Source organism: Heterocephalus glaber, unplaced genomic scaffold, assembly GCF_053883595.1.
Source record: "Heterocephalus glaber isolate CG9 unplaced genomic scaffold, H.glaber_assembly_v1.0 deba00001606, whole genome shotgun sequence".
NCBI classification, from domain to species: domain Eukaryota; kingdom Metazoa; phylum Chordata; class Mammalia; order Rodentia; family Bathyergidae; genus Heterocephalus; species Heterocephalus glaber.
Window position 1 is genome coordinate 30,074,586 of NW_028258377.1, and position 14,910 is coordinate 30,089,495.

At 38.4% G+C, this 14,910-nt stretch overlaps 1 protein-coding gene across 12 annotated transcripts in view; it reads left to right on the forward strand.

Moving 5' to 3' along the window:
• Ebf1 (EBF transcription factor 1) overlaps positions 1-14,910 on the forward strand; it is a 405,540-nt gene that overhangs the window by 357,383 nt on the left and 33,247 nt on the right. The gene's annotated exons all lie outside the window — the stretch shown is intronic.

The window sequence follows — 14,910 nt, forward strand, 5'->3', positions numbered from 1 at the left end:
GACTGAATTTGGTTATTAAGTCTAGAAGACTTTTGGTGGAGTTCTTGGGGTCTTCTATATAGAGTATCATGTCATCTGCAAATAATGACAATTTGACTTCTTCATTTACTATCTTTATTCCTTTTATTTCTTTCCCTTGTCTATTGAACAAGAGTGGTGATAGTGGACATCCTTATCTTGTTCCTGATTTTAGTGTGAAGGATTTCAGTTTTTGACCATTTAGTATGATATTAGCTGTTGGTTTTTCATAGATGGCTTCTATCAATTTGAGGTAGAGACCATCTATTCCAATATTTTATAGGGTTATTATCATAAATGCATGTTGAATTTTGTCAGATGCTTTTTCTGCATCTATGGAAACAATCATACGGTTTTTGTCCTTGGCTCTATTGATATAGTGTATTACATTGATTGATTTTCATATATTGAACCATCCCTGCATCCCTGGGATGAATCCCACTTGATCAGGGTGTATGATCTTCTTGATGATCTTCTGCATTCTGTTTGCCATTATCTTATTAAGGATTTTTGCATCTATGTTCATTAGTGAGATTGGTCTATAGTTCTCCTTTTTGGTTGTGTCTTTCTCTGCTTTGGGGATCAAGGTGATGCTTGCTTCCTGGAATGAATTTGGGAGTATTGCTTCCCTTTCAATTTCATTGAAGAGTTTAAACAGTAGTGGCAGTAGTTCCTCTCTAAATGTCTTGTAGAATTCAGCAGTGAAGCCATCAGGGCCCAGGCTTTTCTTAGTTGATAAGTTTTTAATTATATTTTCAATTTCATTGGTTGATATTGGGTTGTTCCGAATTTTTAGGTCTTCTTCGTTCAACTTTGGTAATTCATATGTATCTAGGAATCTGTCCATTTCTTCTGTGTTGTCCATCTTATTGGCATATAGGTTCTGGAAGTAGGTATTGATGATCATCTGGATTTCTGCTGGGTCTGTTGTCATTTCACCCTTTTCATTCCTAATTGCATGGATTTGGGCCTTTTCTTTCCTTTCTCTGACAAGGTTGGCTAAGGGTTTGTCAATTTTGTTGATTCTTTCGAAGAGCCAACTCTTGGCTTCATTGATTTTTTGTATCATTCTCTTAGTCTCCATTGCATTGATTTCTCCTCTGATCTTTATAATTTCCTCCCTTGTATGAGCTTTGGGGTTGTCCTGCTCTTCTTTTTCTAGAAGCTTGAGGTTCAGCATCAGGTTGTTTCATTGGGCTCATTCTGTTTTCCTAATATGTGTATTTACTGCTATGAATTTCCCTCATAAGACTGCTTTCATTGTGTCCCACAGATTCCGATGTGTTGTATTGTCATTGTCATTTAATTGAAGGAACTGTCTGATTTCTTCTTTAATTTCCTCTGTGACCCATTGGTTATTCAGAAGTGTGTTGTTCAATTTCCACGTGTTTATGAAATTTTTCCAGTTTCTTTTGCTATGGATCTCCAATTTCATCGCACTATGGTCTGATAATATACAGGGGATAACTTCAATTCCTTTGCACTTACTTAAACATGTTCTATGTGTGAGTATGTGGTCTATTTTGGAGAATGACCCATGTGGAGCTGAGAAGAATGTGTATTCTGATTTTGTGGGGTGGAAGACTCTGTAAACATCTATTAAGTTCATTTGTTCAAGAGTTCGATTGAGTTCTAGTAGTTCATTACTTACTTTTTGTCTAGTTGATCTATCTATTTGTGACAGTGGAGTGTTGAGGTCCCCCACTACAATTGTATTAGTGCATATATGATTTTTCATGCCCATTAGTATTTGTTTTATATAGTTGGGTGCACTAGTGTTTGGTGCATAGATATTTATGATTGTCATCTCTTCTCTTGGATTCTTCCCTTTACAAGGATGTAGTGTCCTTCTTCATCTCTCTTAATCAGTGTTGGTTTGAAATCTACTTGATCTGCAAAGAGGATAGCGACTCCTGCTTTTTTTTGGGTTCCTGTCACATGGAGTATTGTTTTCCACCCTTTGACTTTCAGTCTATGAGTTTCCTTTTGAATTAAGTGTGTTTCTAGTATGCAGCATATTGTTGGATTTTGCTTCTTGACCCCTTCTGCCAGTCTATTTCTTTTGATTGGTGAATTGAGACCATTAACATTGATGGTTATAACTGAAACGTATTGACTTGTCATTGCCATGACTTTTTCTTTTTGTTGGGTTCTCCCCCTTTCCATTTAATTTCTTGTCATGCCAGATGGGTTCATTCTGCTTTGCTTCCTGGGATTGTGATCCTCAATATCTGTTCCTAGGATATTGTGTAAAATTCTTTGGAGTGCTGGTTTGGTATTCACGAAGTTCCTAAGGTACTCTTTATCATGAAAGTGTCTTTTTTCTCCATCAGCTTTGAAAGATAGTTTTGCAGGATACATCAATCTGGGTTGGAGGCTGTTTTCTTTTAGGGCTTGGAATATGTCACTCCAAGCTCTTCTTGCCTTGATGGTTTGTGTTGAGAAGTCTGCTGTGATTCTGATGGGCTTTCCTTTGTAGGTGATTTGTTTCTTTTCTCTAACTGCTTGTAGAACTTTGTTCTTCTGTTGAGTTTCTGGAATCTTAACAATTATATGCCTATGTGTAGATTATTTTTGATCAAGGCTATTTGGAGTCCTATATGCCTCACTTATCTGTATGTCAAGCTCTTTTCCCCTCCTTGGGAAGTTTTCTGCCATTATTTCTGTGAAGAGATTATTTATGTCATCTCCACTCTCTCCTGTTTCTTCATTGACTCCAATCAGTCTTATGTTATTCTTCTTTGCATCATATAGCAGCTGCTGATTTGATTTCTCATGCTCCCTTATAATTTTGAAACAATTTTTCATTTCCTGGTCACTAATTGCAATCTTATATTCTGTATCTGAAATTCTGTCCTCACATTGGCTCATTCTGCTGTGTAGACTTTCAGTGGAGTTTTTCATGTCCTGGAAGTCTATTTGCATTTGTTTTATGGATTCCATTTGTTTCTTATGTTGGGATTCCATCATGTTCCTGAGCTCCTCTCAAGATTTATTAATCATGTCTTGCACTATGGGCACAATTTCTCCTGTTATCTGAGACATTATTTCTGATTTCCTTTTTTCCAGATCCCCTTTTGTTGCCAGTTGAGTGGGTCCAGGTGGTTGAGTATCAGAGTGTTCCATCTCATTTCCCTTTGGGGTTGCTGTAGGTGATCTGGAAGTCTTCTTTTGAGACTTATTTAGGTGTTTTTCTCATTTCGACTTGGGGGGGGTGCTGTTGGCACCTGCACAGATTACCTCCTCTGAGCTGGGAGAGGTGGGACAGCAGCCAGGAACAGTGGTAGGGATGGTGGCCCAAAAGCCCTTTCCTGTGGGCTGGGAGCAGTGGGAGGGATGGTGGCCAGGAAGCTCCTTCCTCTGGTCCAGGAGCAGTGGGATGGCAGCTCAGAAGCCCCTACCTCTGTGCCGGGAGTGGTGGGATGGATGGTGGCCCAGAAGCCCCTTCCTCTGGGCCAGGAGCGATGGGACAGAAGGTGGCCCAAAAGCCTTTTCCTCTGGGCTGGGAGCAGTGGGAGGGATGGTGGCTGGGAAGCCCCTTCCTCTGGTCCAGGAGCAGTGGGATGGTGGCTCAGAAGCCCCTACCTCTGGACCAGGAACAGCGAGACTCAGTATCGTGGTCTGGTGGTCCAGTGTCCTCTGGGTCTTTGGAGTGTGGAACCAGGTGGCTGTACAGAGGAGCGGGGTGGGGGTGGGGGGATGTCCAGTGGATTGTTGCCAGGGCGCAGGGTGATTCGCCCTGTTCCGCGTGACTCAGGACCTCTGTAGGGCGTTCACAGACCTGCCTGTCTGCAGTGGGCTGATTCAGTGTGTTCCACGTGACTCGGGCTAGACTCCTTTTTATAGCTCCCTGATTGGGCTCATACTCTTCCTTCTGCCTATGACACTTTTCCTGTCCTTTACTGTAGAAAAATCCTGCTTTTCCTTCCATATTCAGCTCAAAAATAGCCTGTTTGGTAAATATTTCTCCCACTCAGAGAATCATTTTTTGCCCTTCTGTGCACTGAACTGTGAGTACCCTGGTAATGCTATGGTTTTGTACCTCTCTGAGTAGCTAATTACAGACCTGCCTCCTCACTGAGCTTTACATTCCTCAAGGATACAGCAAAGCATCTAGAGGAGTTTTTCAAGCTGAATCATCTGTAGTTGGGGATGCATAGAACATTGCACCTGTGTTATACTTCCTTTTGCCCCATTTTCTTAAGCATGAGGCCTTGTATACAGCATCCAGTTTTATTTCATTAAGGAATGTGTAATATCCTAGGTCTGGCAAAGAATCTTATCTAACTTTGGACTTTCCTATTTTTGTTCCCATTCATTCACAGAATTTATATTGTTTTAAAAATGGTTGCATCTTAGTCTAAATAAAGCCATATTTTAGAATAGTTTTTGAGAATCAGAGGTAGTAGAATTCTTTGAACTGTAGCTTCAAGCTCATGTAAAGGAAGGAAGAAAGGCTGAGGCCCAGAGACAAGCAAACCCCCAGGGCTCTGGCTAGAATTTCGCATCCTCATTTGTCACATTTGTCTTGTTGTGTTGGAGTTTTGTTTGTGTCTTTCTGCCAATCTAGACTCTGGAGTGCCTTGAGAGTGAGAAATATGCAAGGATGTCTTATTGACCCCATATCCCCTCCTTCTTCTCCTACTTCTAGCCCATGGTGAGTATTCTATTTGTAGTAACAGGAACTGCCCAGTGAGTATTTATTATGTGCTAAACACTGAACAAATAGTACATCAAATCTTCACATTACAGATAAGGAAGAGTCAAAGAATGTAAGTGCCTTTTCCAAAAGACACATAGCTGGTGAGTGATGTAGCCTGGATGTAAGTGTAATTGTGTGTCGCTCCAAAAGGGTGGGGATGAAGGGAGGACGATTGTGCTGTTGGACAACTGGAAGTCAAATGAGGGACATGAGTTTCTGTGGGACAGAAGTGGAGAATTAGAAAAGGACTAGTACAAACTGTAGATATAAGGGTATATGGAGGACAAGAAAAATATTACAAAGGTCCCAGAAGCCAAAATTATCTGAGACTTGTTTTGAAGTCTCCTTAGTTGTCCTAATATGGTTGTTCTAGTAAAGAAGTTAAGGGCTCTGGAGGCAGACTGTCTGGGTTTGAATCCCTGTTCTTTCATTTCTTAGTTCTGTGGATTTAGGTAAGATACTTAAATCCTCTGAGCCTGTTTCCTTCTCTGTATAATGGGAATAATAATGGTGCTTCCTCATGAGATGTTGTGAAGGTTAGATAGGTTAATCTATGTAAAATTCTGGGCACATATTAAGTTCTTTGGAAGTGTTAGCTACTGGGGCCACTGCTGTCATAGCAATAATTATTGTTAAAAGACAAGTCACATATAAATGAATGGAATGGATCCCTGCAGCACCTTAGCATTACTTTAATTGTGTGCTTCTGTGTAGTTCCATATTTCCTGAACTTCTGCAAATTAATAGAGATGTTGGAGAATATTTTAAAGTTGGAAGAAATAGTGATATTTTAAGTCTGTCAGATAGCACATAAACTGCTCCCAGTAGTTCAAGCTAGCCTATAGCTTAACATTAGATTGCAGTGCATTCTTTTGGATAATATCGTACCATTGCAGAAGTGGGTTTTCAGCAGTTACTCTGTCAAAAGGAAGTGCCACATGGAAATTTACGTGGAATAGAAAATGAAGGTGCTGGTGTTCAGTCTGATTCCAAGATCTGCAAAGTTGTGTGGTACCCACCCAGAGTACATATTTTATTAGTAAGTGATTGGGATTTTCAAATGAAATAAAGGTGTTATAATTTTTCTTTCAGTATCTCCTTTTTAACTAAGTTGCTACTAAATTGTTCAGAACATAAATATTAACTTATTTGGATGTAAGTAGTTAAGAGAACTGTTGGGCCCTTCTTCTGGGTTAGAGATACTTTGAAAGGATTGCTGAGGTACCTGAGATGTTGGAAATGACTCTGGGGTCCAACACTGAATACAGGTAAAAGGAGCAAGTGAAGGCCCAAAGGAAAGAGTTGCAGACTCTAAGGTTCAGGTAGAGGAGGCCTTCTGGCTAAGTTATGGGACAATGGTGCTCAACAAAAATAACTATTTCAGCTGAGTTTATGCTGAAGAAAACTGACTTCATTTATTTCCCAATAAGATGCTATTTAAGTTAGAGCTCAGGCCAATGGAAATTTCTAGGCTTATCTGCAAGGCTAATGTAGCTGTCGGCATGGAATGCATGTTACGATTTCTTTTTGACGCCATTCGTCCTCTCGTATCTCCCAGGTATAGGTTCTTTCCTGTCACATTTGTGGAATTAATGGATTTTTTGGAACCACTTCCATTTCACTTTTCTTGGGATATATTTTTCTCCCCTATCATCCCGTTCTCAGAGTTCTGCTGTCACTTCCTTATCCAAACTCTTCTGAACCTGCCCACTTGTTTAGAGAAAATGACTCTGTGAACAGTGGGAGTAGTTTTTCAAGTTGTCTCATAAAACTGTGATATTAACAATCACAAGTAAGACCTCAGCCTAGGACTCTGTGCTTGGTTAGCGTGAGGATCTGAAAAGGGTTTTTCAGGTTTGGCGCCTGACTTGGTGCAGTTCCCTGCTGAGAGCCCTAAGTTGCTGGTAGGCTTGTTCTAGGAGAGTAATAAGTATTGTTGTTTAGCAATTGTGTTGTTGAAATTCAGCTCCACTATGTCTGACAGTATTTATCTAAAATACTTTCCCTGGTGCGTGTTCAAGTTCCAGTAAACCGTGTCTTATTGTGCGACCTTTTCATTTTCCAGTGAAAAGGGATCAGCTCGTCAGATAAAAGCTACAAGCTGGAGTACAGGAAAAATGCGTGCTCAGAAAATCCAAGCATGATTGAAAACAAGATGTGTTAAATCAATGCGGTTTATCGCCTGCCTATTCCTGGCAATTGCTGTTCTAAGCTCATTCTGAACACAGTGGATGATAAAAGTTCGGTGTCACAGCACTCGCTGGAGTGGGAGGCTAAGAAAACATGTTTATCAGACAGGCTAGGTGATTTTACCCTCTTGATAACAGTTATTGTCAAAACTCTTCGGGAAGAAATCTGAAGAACAATTATAGAAGTAATATTACTCTTGTTATATCAGAAGATATGTCAGCAGGGATGAGAATTATGGATTTATCCTTAAGAAAGACAGAGTATGTTGGCCTTCAGTACTTAAACACCATCATCTATTACACAGGGAGAACCATCCTTCCCTTCTCCCTTAAAGGAGTAAATCTGGCCTTAAAACCAATCACAAATGATCCAATTTAAAAAATAATCCAAAGTAAAAGATTAAAATGGGGGAAAAATCATGAAGATTAAACTTCCCCTTGCTTGAGGGATTTAATTTTGGTTTTAAACTTGGAAATCTAAATTAAGCTTCCTGGAAGGCCATCTGATCACAGCACATCATGCACAATAACAGGGGCAAGTTCTCTTATCAACTCTATCACACTTAGAGAGAGTACAGTTTTTCCTAACTGTCAGCTCACCTCTATCCTGTTTTAGATAGTGTGAGCCTCCAGGGAAGCAGGGGTCTGCTCACGAGGAGATGCCCCACTTCTGCCAGGAACTTCGCACTTTGGATCATCTAGAAAATACCGGGTGGTTTTGAAATGAAATAAATTGGTTTAATGTACCTCAACAACACTATGTCTCTTTTTCCCAAAAGACTTTTTAAGCTCAGAGGTAAAAGGAGAACTTGATGAGACAGAAAACAGTTTCTTGATGATTCACCGGGCAAGTTTAAAATCCCAGGGTAACAGCCCCCAAATATTTTGTTTGTTAGTGTAGTGAGTTTTAGTAAAGAAATCAGACCAACAAGGTACCTGTTCATCTGTATAAAGTCAGGATTTAGGACATAAAGATGCCTGTTGCTGCTAGGGTTTTGTTTCATAGTTATATAGTAAAAGATGAACAATTTAATTAATTTGGTATCAGCACTTGTCCATAGACTGCAAATTGAGATTCATCAATATTAAAATAAAATAGTCACATCGGTATAGTTGCCCTGTGGAAAAATCCTCAGGGTTCTTCAGTAATTTATGCAACCAGTTCTTTCTGTGCCTCAGTTTCCCATCTCTCAATTGACAGTAGTAATTTTTAACATTTATGTCAAGGGCATGTTATAGGTATCCATGAAGTAATGTCTATAAAACACTTTAGTATTACTGGGAAAAGAGTCTTATATGACTTCAGGGTATGTTTGAAATGACACCTCTACAAGGAATCATTGTGATCATTAACATCTACTAAAAATCTTCAGAGGTCCTTATAACTTACAGAATAATTGAGTTCAAGATGTGAAATCTTTAAAAATTAGTCTTCATTTTCAGATGCCTTTAAAAGTCACTCGCTGAAGTATAAATCAGTATAAATTTTATGAAGGACAGTTAGGAAATATATGTATGGAAAGACTTGAAATGTGCATATTCTTTCATGCAGGAATTTGTCCTGAGTTTTGTTAATTTTTGTACTCCTTAAGTCTGTGAAAATTTGGGGAAGAGGAGGAGGAAACCTACATCCATTTTAATAGGGAGTTTGTTATGTAAATTATTTTAATCTATATAAAATAATATGCTGCAACCAGTAAAATGAATGCCGTGTATATAGAGATGCATATAATCTATGTTTATACAAAACAGTATTTTGAAAATGTCTGAAAGAATACATACATACTAAAATATAAATACTAATATATGAATTGAGATATTTTGGGGTTTTCCTCCCATTTTTGTATTTTAAAAATGTTTTTATATAATAAGAATGTTTTGCTTATAGATTTACAAAGCCAGCCAAGCTATTTCACTTTTAAAAACAAAAGCAAGTTATCCTTCCTTCCTCTCTATGATTGCTTTTGCTTCTTGAGGAGTTATTAATTTGTAAACATGAACACACTAGTTCTTTGCATTTCAATGTTGTCCTCAGGGTCTTCTTTTTCGGCCTCTGCATGTTTTGTTTTTCCATCCTGGGCTCTTTCCTTTCCGCTGGCTTTTTCTCCTAGCCAGTTGCTTTGCATGCTTCCCATGTGAAGTCCTTCACACAAGGACTTCGCCATGCAAGCTACCTGGTAGCTCTAACTGTGCCTTTGGTAAAGAGACATATTATTCCTTTGCTTGATTACTGAATCTTGAAGCTGTTGCACCAGATCAAAAAGTTTGAAGACAACAAATAAGTTGGGACCAATTTTCCTTTGGCCCCTATGGGTTAATTCTGCCCATGTTGGTTTCATCTTGAGTCCCTTCTGGTTCAAATCACAGCTTTCCCCAGTTGCGGGACCCTGCTCAGGAAGCTATCCTGAGCTCCCGGGCTCCTGCAGCAGCCTCCAGGCTGGAAGAGTATTCTACACTGAAAGCAGGGCTCCCCTGGCAAAGGATCTGGTTTTCGGTTTTCAGTTTCTCAGAGAGTATATCTCTTCACTGATGATGATCTCTTCATTGACGACCTGGCACGCTGCTTGGCACTGAACATGTAGGCAGGTAATGAAATAATCAAATGGCTGCAAATGTAGTAAGTATCTTCAGTAACCATATTTCTGGTTCTTGTTTAGGTTTCTGCCTGATTTTTTTTGTTTATATCTTTTTTTTGGTACCGGGGATCGAACTCGGATCCTTGACCTTGCGAGGCAGGAGGCAGAACCAGGAAGCTAGATCCCTGGCCCCTTGTTTATATCTTTTAAAGTCGTGTCTTAATGATAAGTTCGTGAAGATAACTTGCTGTTTTATTGTTTACCTCTGGTTGTTAATTTAGTGACCGAGAGAAAAATGTGGCCCTTATGGAAGAAAAGGCTCTGCCTAACACATATGCAATAACTCTCATATCCAGAATGGATCTGCCTTGAAAGGAAATGCTTGACTGTTACTCCTCTACTTCAAATATAGAATAGGCACCAGGGAAGCTTGGAGACCCAGGTGCTAGTTTTATCATTGCCTCAGCTATGAGGTTTTATTTATTACTTGGCGTAGAGTCTACATATTTGTTTGGACATTAAATGGCAATAGAATATAAATATTACCTTCCTAATATCTGCTTTTCTTTTTATTTCCAGTCAAAATGACATCATGTCACAAAACCATTAAAAAAAGGAAATTAAAACCCTAGAAATATGTTAAAGCACCTAAGTGAGATGCTGAGCTATAAAAGTGGGGAACTCTGCTAGCTCAGGTAGAAAAGCACCCAGAGTACTTTTTCTTGGTGTTTGGAAACACTGCTCTCCAGTCTCTCATTTCCACTGTGTCTAGGAGTAAGTATTCAAAAAGTTAAAGAGGATGGAGAGAAGTGATTTTTTTTTTTAGAAGGAATCCCCTAACAGAGAACAATCAATTTGCATAACTGACAATATATCTATCTGTCTTAACTACAGGATTTTAAGTTCCAAATAAATTCCCTGAAAGAGTTTTATTTTTTTTAACTTAACATGTTAGTGAAGTAGATTTCCTTTAAAAACGAAAAGGCCACGTATAAATTTGGTTAAAATTTACTCATTACTAGATGTCTTAATTAAATCTGATAATATTATGATTAGTATTAATGCATAAAATCTAGTTGTGTTATCTAAATTTTCTTTGATTCTAGCATTTCATGCTGCATGAAAATTTGAACATTGTAAAAATAACTTTCTATAACCAGAGCCCAGCAACTGGGTTGAAGCCCATAAAGACAAAGGCTTAACAGAGACTGGTTCAGAATGGAAAGTTACTGGTTTCCATTAGAGAATTCTAAGATGATGAGCTAGAGAAGGAACCTGAAGTTATTTACAAGTAGCCCCATGCAGTCAGAGGAATGGCTTGATTTTTTAACCATTTAATTAACTTTTTTTCAACAGAAAGAGCTTTAATGTATCTGAAATGCCAACCCCATGCTTACCACACACCTCTGTCAGAGTATCCATTCCCAGGGTCCCATCATAGCTGTGCAGGATGGCCCTTCTGACACCTCACATGTGCCCTGGAAACTTGCTCTCCTGTTGGAGGACAGCTGATCTTGTTTTTATCAGAAGGAAGGAAAGTTCCAGGATTTTCCTAGCACATTGCTCCCAGCTCTGCAAAGTCCTACTAAGCTTATTCAGTAAATATGTCTACAGACATATGGAAGGGACGAGTGAAAAGCGTCTTGAATTCAATTGCTTGTGGCTCCACAGTAGCCTGATCACCACTTAAGCTCCTGTCCCTTTTAAATGTCCTGTGACCCTAGTGAAGGCTTTGTCAGAAAGAAGAGCAGAAGTGCTACCGATGGAGACAGGACAGTGGGCTGTTGCACAGGACGAGAATCCTGGCTGAGAGAGTCTGAGCAGGGCTCCAATTCTACAATCAAAAATTATTCCATCTATCCTTTTGGGTTGGATTATGGATACAGAGTGTTTATTTCTAATGGCTTATGATACTGTGATACAAGACAGCTAATTCTTACAAATGTAGGCTCTACAAATGATGACTGAATAATTGGATAATCCGATGTCTTTTGCAATTCAAAAAATGCATACCTCGGGCCCATTTTATTCTGAGGATTTAGTCATTAAGATCTGCCTATTTGGGATAAACCAAACCACTGAGCCTTTCTGTTATCATCTCTAACTAGTTTGGACAGCACTGTCTCAGATCTTTCAGAGAGACAGAAAGGATGAGGTGTTTGGAATCAGGGCCACATGAGCTGCTCTGATGACTCCATTTCCTTTGCAGCTTACATCTTGATCTGTTCTTCTGTTTTCCACTAAGTTGCTCGTGCTTCTTTATTTGTGGCTAATTATGTCCAATTAAGTTGGTTTTTTTTTTTCTACTGGATTTTCGGAATTGCCCCAAGTTTGTGGGAGAAAATGTCGAATAGACACATTTCTACTGGTGCTCCCTGAGCCCTGCACTTGAGTACAATGAGGTCACTTTGTTGAAGAGCTAACTTTATATTACATTCTTGCTGAGTAGATGTATGTCCCTAAGGTACAACTGACCCCACTGATGAAATAAATATACCATTCTTTATGATTCCTCTCCATTACCCTCTCTGTTGATTTTCAGAGAGTTTACGAATAGTCACATATTTATACAACTGGCCAAAAGTATACTACTTATTTTTCTTATGGTCTGTAATAACCTATGCCAGGTTATTAAAGGGTATACAGACCCCTTTTAAGGCATAGTTTCTTATGTCATTACTTTATGTAAGCAGGTCAAATCCCAGCTTGGCAACAATCTCTTGCTCTTAACCTTTTTCTCTGATTATAAAAGTAATACATGTTCATTGTGGAAAACAGAAAATGCACAGCATAAAAAGGGGGAAAAAGCACTTTCAGACCTGCTACTTAGAAACAACTAATATTCAGCAGTTTGCACATAGACAAATTTTCCTTACTCCATTTGTGCTCATTTAAAAAATTAACCATATCATACATGATCCCATAGTTTGCTTTTCAATTTGGTAATATATGTCAGCAAACAATGTCTTCCCATGACATTGCTATTATGGACTACATCATATTCCGTTCCATGTGATCCATCACATTCTATTCTATTGTATCACATCCTTTTCATCATATTCTGTCCTCTTTTGCATCATATTCTCTACTCTGCACCCCCTTCCACAATTTTTAATCTTTTTTCGGGGGGAGGACTGTGTTTCTAAGTAACAATCTTTATTAGATGTCCCCTCCCACTTAGTAATTGATTTAAGATTTTTCTGTAGTCAGTGCACTCAGGGAAATCACCAGTTCCTTTCGATTTAGGACAGTGTGCTTTCTCTTGCTTACCTTTAGTGTGAGCATGGTTGGTAGCTTTAGACAATTCCCTTGTAAAATTCCATACCTAAATGGAGTTTGCACAATGTGTTTAAAACTATGAGCAGAAAGCAAATCATAAAGGCATGGAAAATAAATTGGCAGCCTTACCTTGTATGTCCTCTCTCATACTGTACTTTCATAGAGCAGATGCTTATTTTTCTTTGAATAATGAATTTAATATGTCTAATTCAGTTACTCTTTGTGGTAGCAGAATGACTTCTCCTCAGTTCTTTAGCTATTAGTTCCATATGATATTTGAATTGATTCTTTTGATTGTTGATATTGTCAGTCATTTTGCTGTGAGTTGGCTTTCTAGCCAGAAATGACACTATCCCCCAATATATTAATCTTTTCAATTAAGAGCCACCAGTTTCTAGACATAATAGGACTTCATTAGGCAAATGATTGAAGGGGTAGGTCAACTATTCAAATTTTATTGGTGGCTTAGACTTAAAAAAATAAAATCAAGAATTAGAATTTTTTAGGATGCTGAATTATGTTTTCAGATGCTAAAATGATGCATTTAATTGCCTCAAGCTACTATTTATGGCTAAACATTTTGTTTAGCAATTAGTATTATGGGTGGGGTAGATATGATAAATAATTTATTCCTCAGTACTCATTCCCTCATTCCTGTCATATGCATTTTTTGATTAAACACCATAGATTTTACGAGTAAGGGGGTTCCTGCATAACCAGTTCTATGGCTTTTACTCTACAAGTTTAATTTGAGAAAAGACTTCTCAAGGGTTTAGAAAGTAATTCATAAAGTATGAGGAATAATAAATATTGTGCCTTAACTCAAATACCAGCACCGAGAGATTTGGTACACCTGGGTGTAATTGGAGTTAATTTCCAGAAGAGATGAGTTGAAAGCTGACTGTTTGGTAAGGGGGAGGGTTGGCTAACTCGAATAGTTGAAAAAATGATTATAATATCCTAAGTGAAAATACAACTTTATTAACTTCAATAAGCATTGCATTTGGGAAAAATCTTTTTAATAAAAAGTTACTTGAAGTTTACTCCAACTTAAAATATACAAATGTGGGAAAAGTACTTACTCTGCTTTATGTGTCTTTTGGGGGTGTAATTATTGGCTTTTTACTCACCTATGTAAAACAATGTACTTTTGTAAATGGATTTCTGGCCACTTTATGCAGCCTTTTCCCCCCCCTTTTTTTTTCTTACATAAAAAGTAAGCACTGTCAATCAAGGAGTTTTAAGGTTTATTTCCTCTTTAGAAATGATTGATAGCCTTTTAGATTTACAAGTTGACAAGTTAAAGGGTTCTATTGGTATAATTATGTACTAAATTCACAGTCTTTCAATTTAAATGTCCTTTTAAAACCACAAGATTATCATACCTGTATTTTGAAAAGTGGGCCAGTCAGTTTGGGTTGGTATACAAATTGCTTCCATTAGCCTTGGGACCTATTTGAATTTAATACAGTTTTTTAAAGTTAGTAGTAGTATGAATCTTACTTTTAAAATTTAGGTTAATGGAAAATGCATTTAAAGTATGTGGCAACTGTTTCCTAATGTATAGCTGAAGGCTGGTATGACAAAAACTGTCTTTTTATTCAGGAAGGGAGAAAATGTGTGGCTGAATACTCTGGTTAAACAAAAAAGCGGGGGATAAATAAGTGCCACCTATCCACTAGTTAGAGGATACACAATGAAAGGGCAGAGGACAGTGCTGCCGTGTTTTCCACATTCTCAGATGAGACAGGCTAAAGATATTTTGTATCTCAAGGAGGAATTCTTGAAAATGATAGACCAGACTATGTTATGTTTAATGTATGGGAGTTTAATTAATAGGGCACAGGATGGCCAATTATCTCCTAATGTTATTACAGGTTTGCTCTTTGAGTCTTTTTAAGGAATTATTCTTGGACACTCAGTTACTCTAAGCTAGTGCTCCACAGAGATTTGTTTTCTTCTTGAAATGATACCAATGCTGGTGGAAGAATCTGTAATGTCAGATGTGAAGTTTTGAGTCAGGGCATGTTCAGTACCCATCTCTTCTCAGACTCTGTCAAGTGTCCCAGAAGAGCCATTTCTGGCCCCTGCCTGTGCCCCCACCATCCCATGCATAGAAGGTGCTGGGATAATGGGGTCAGCTGTG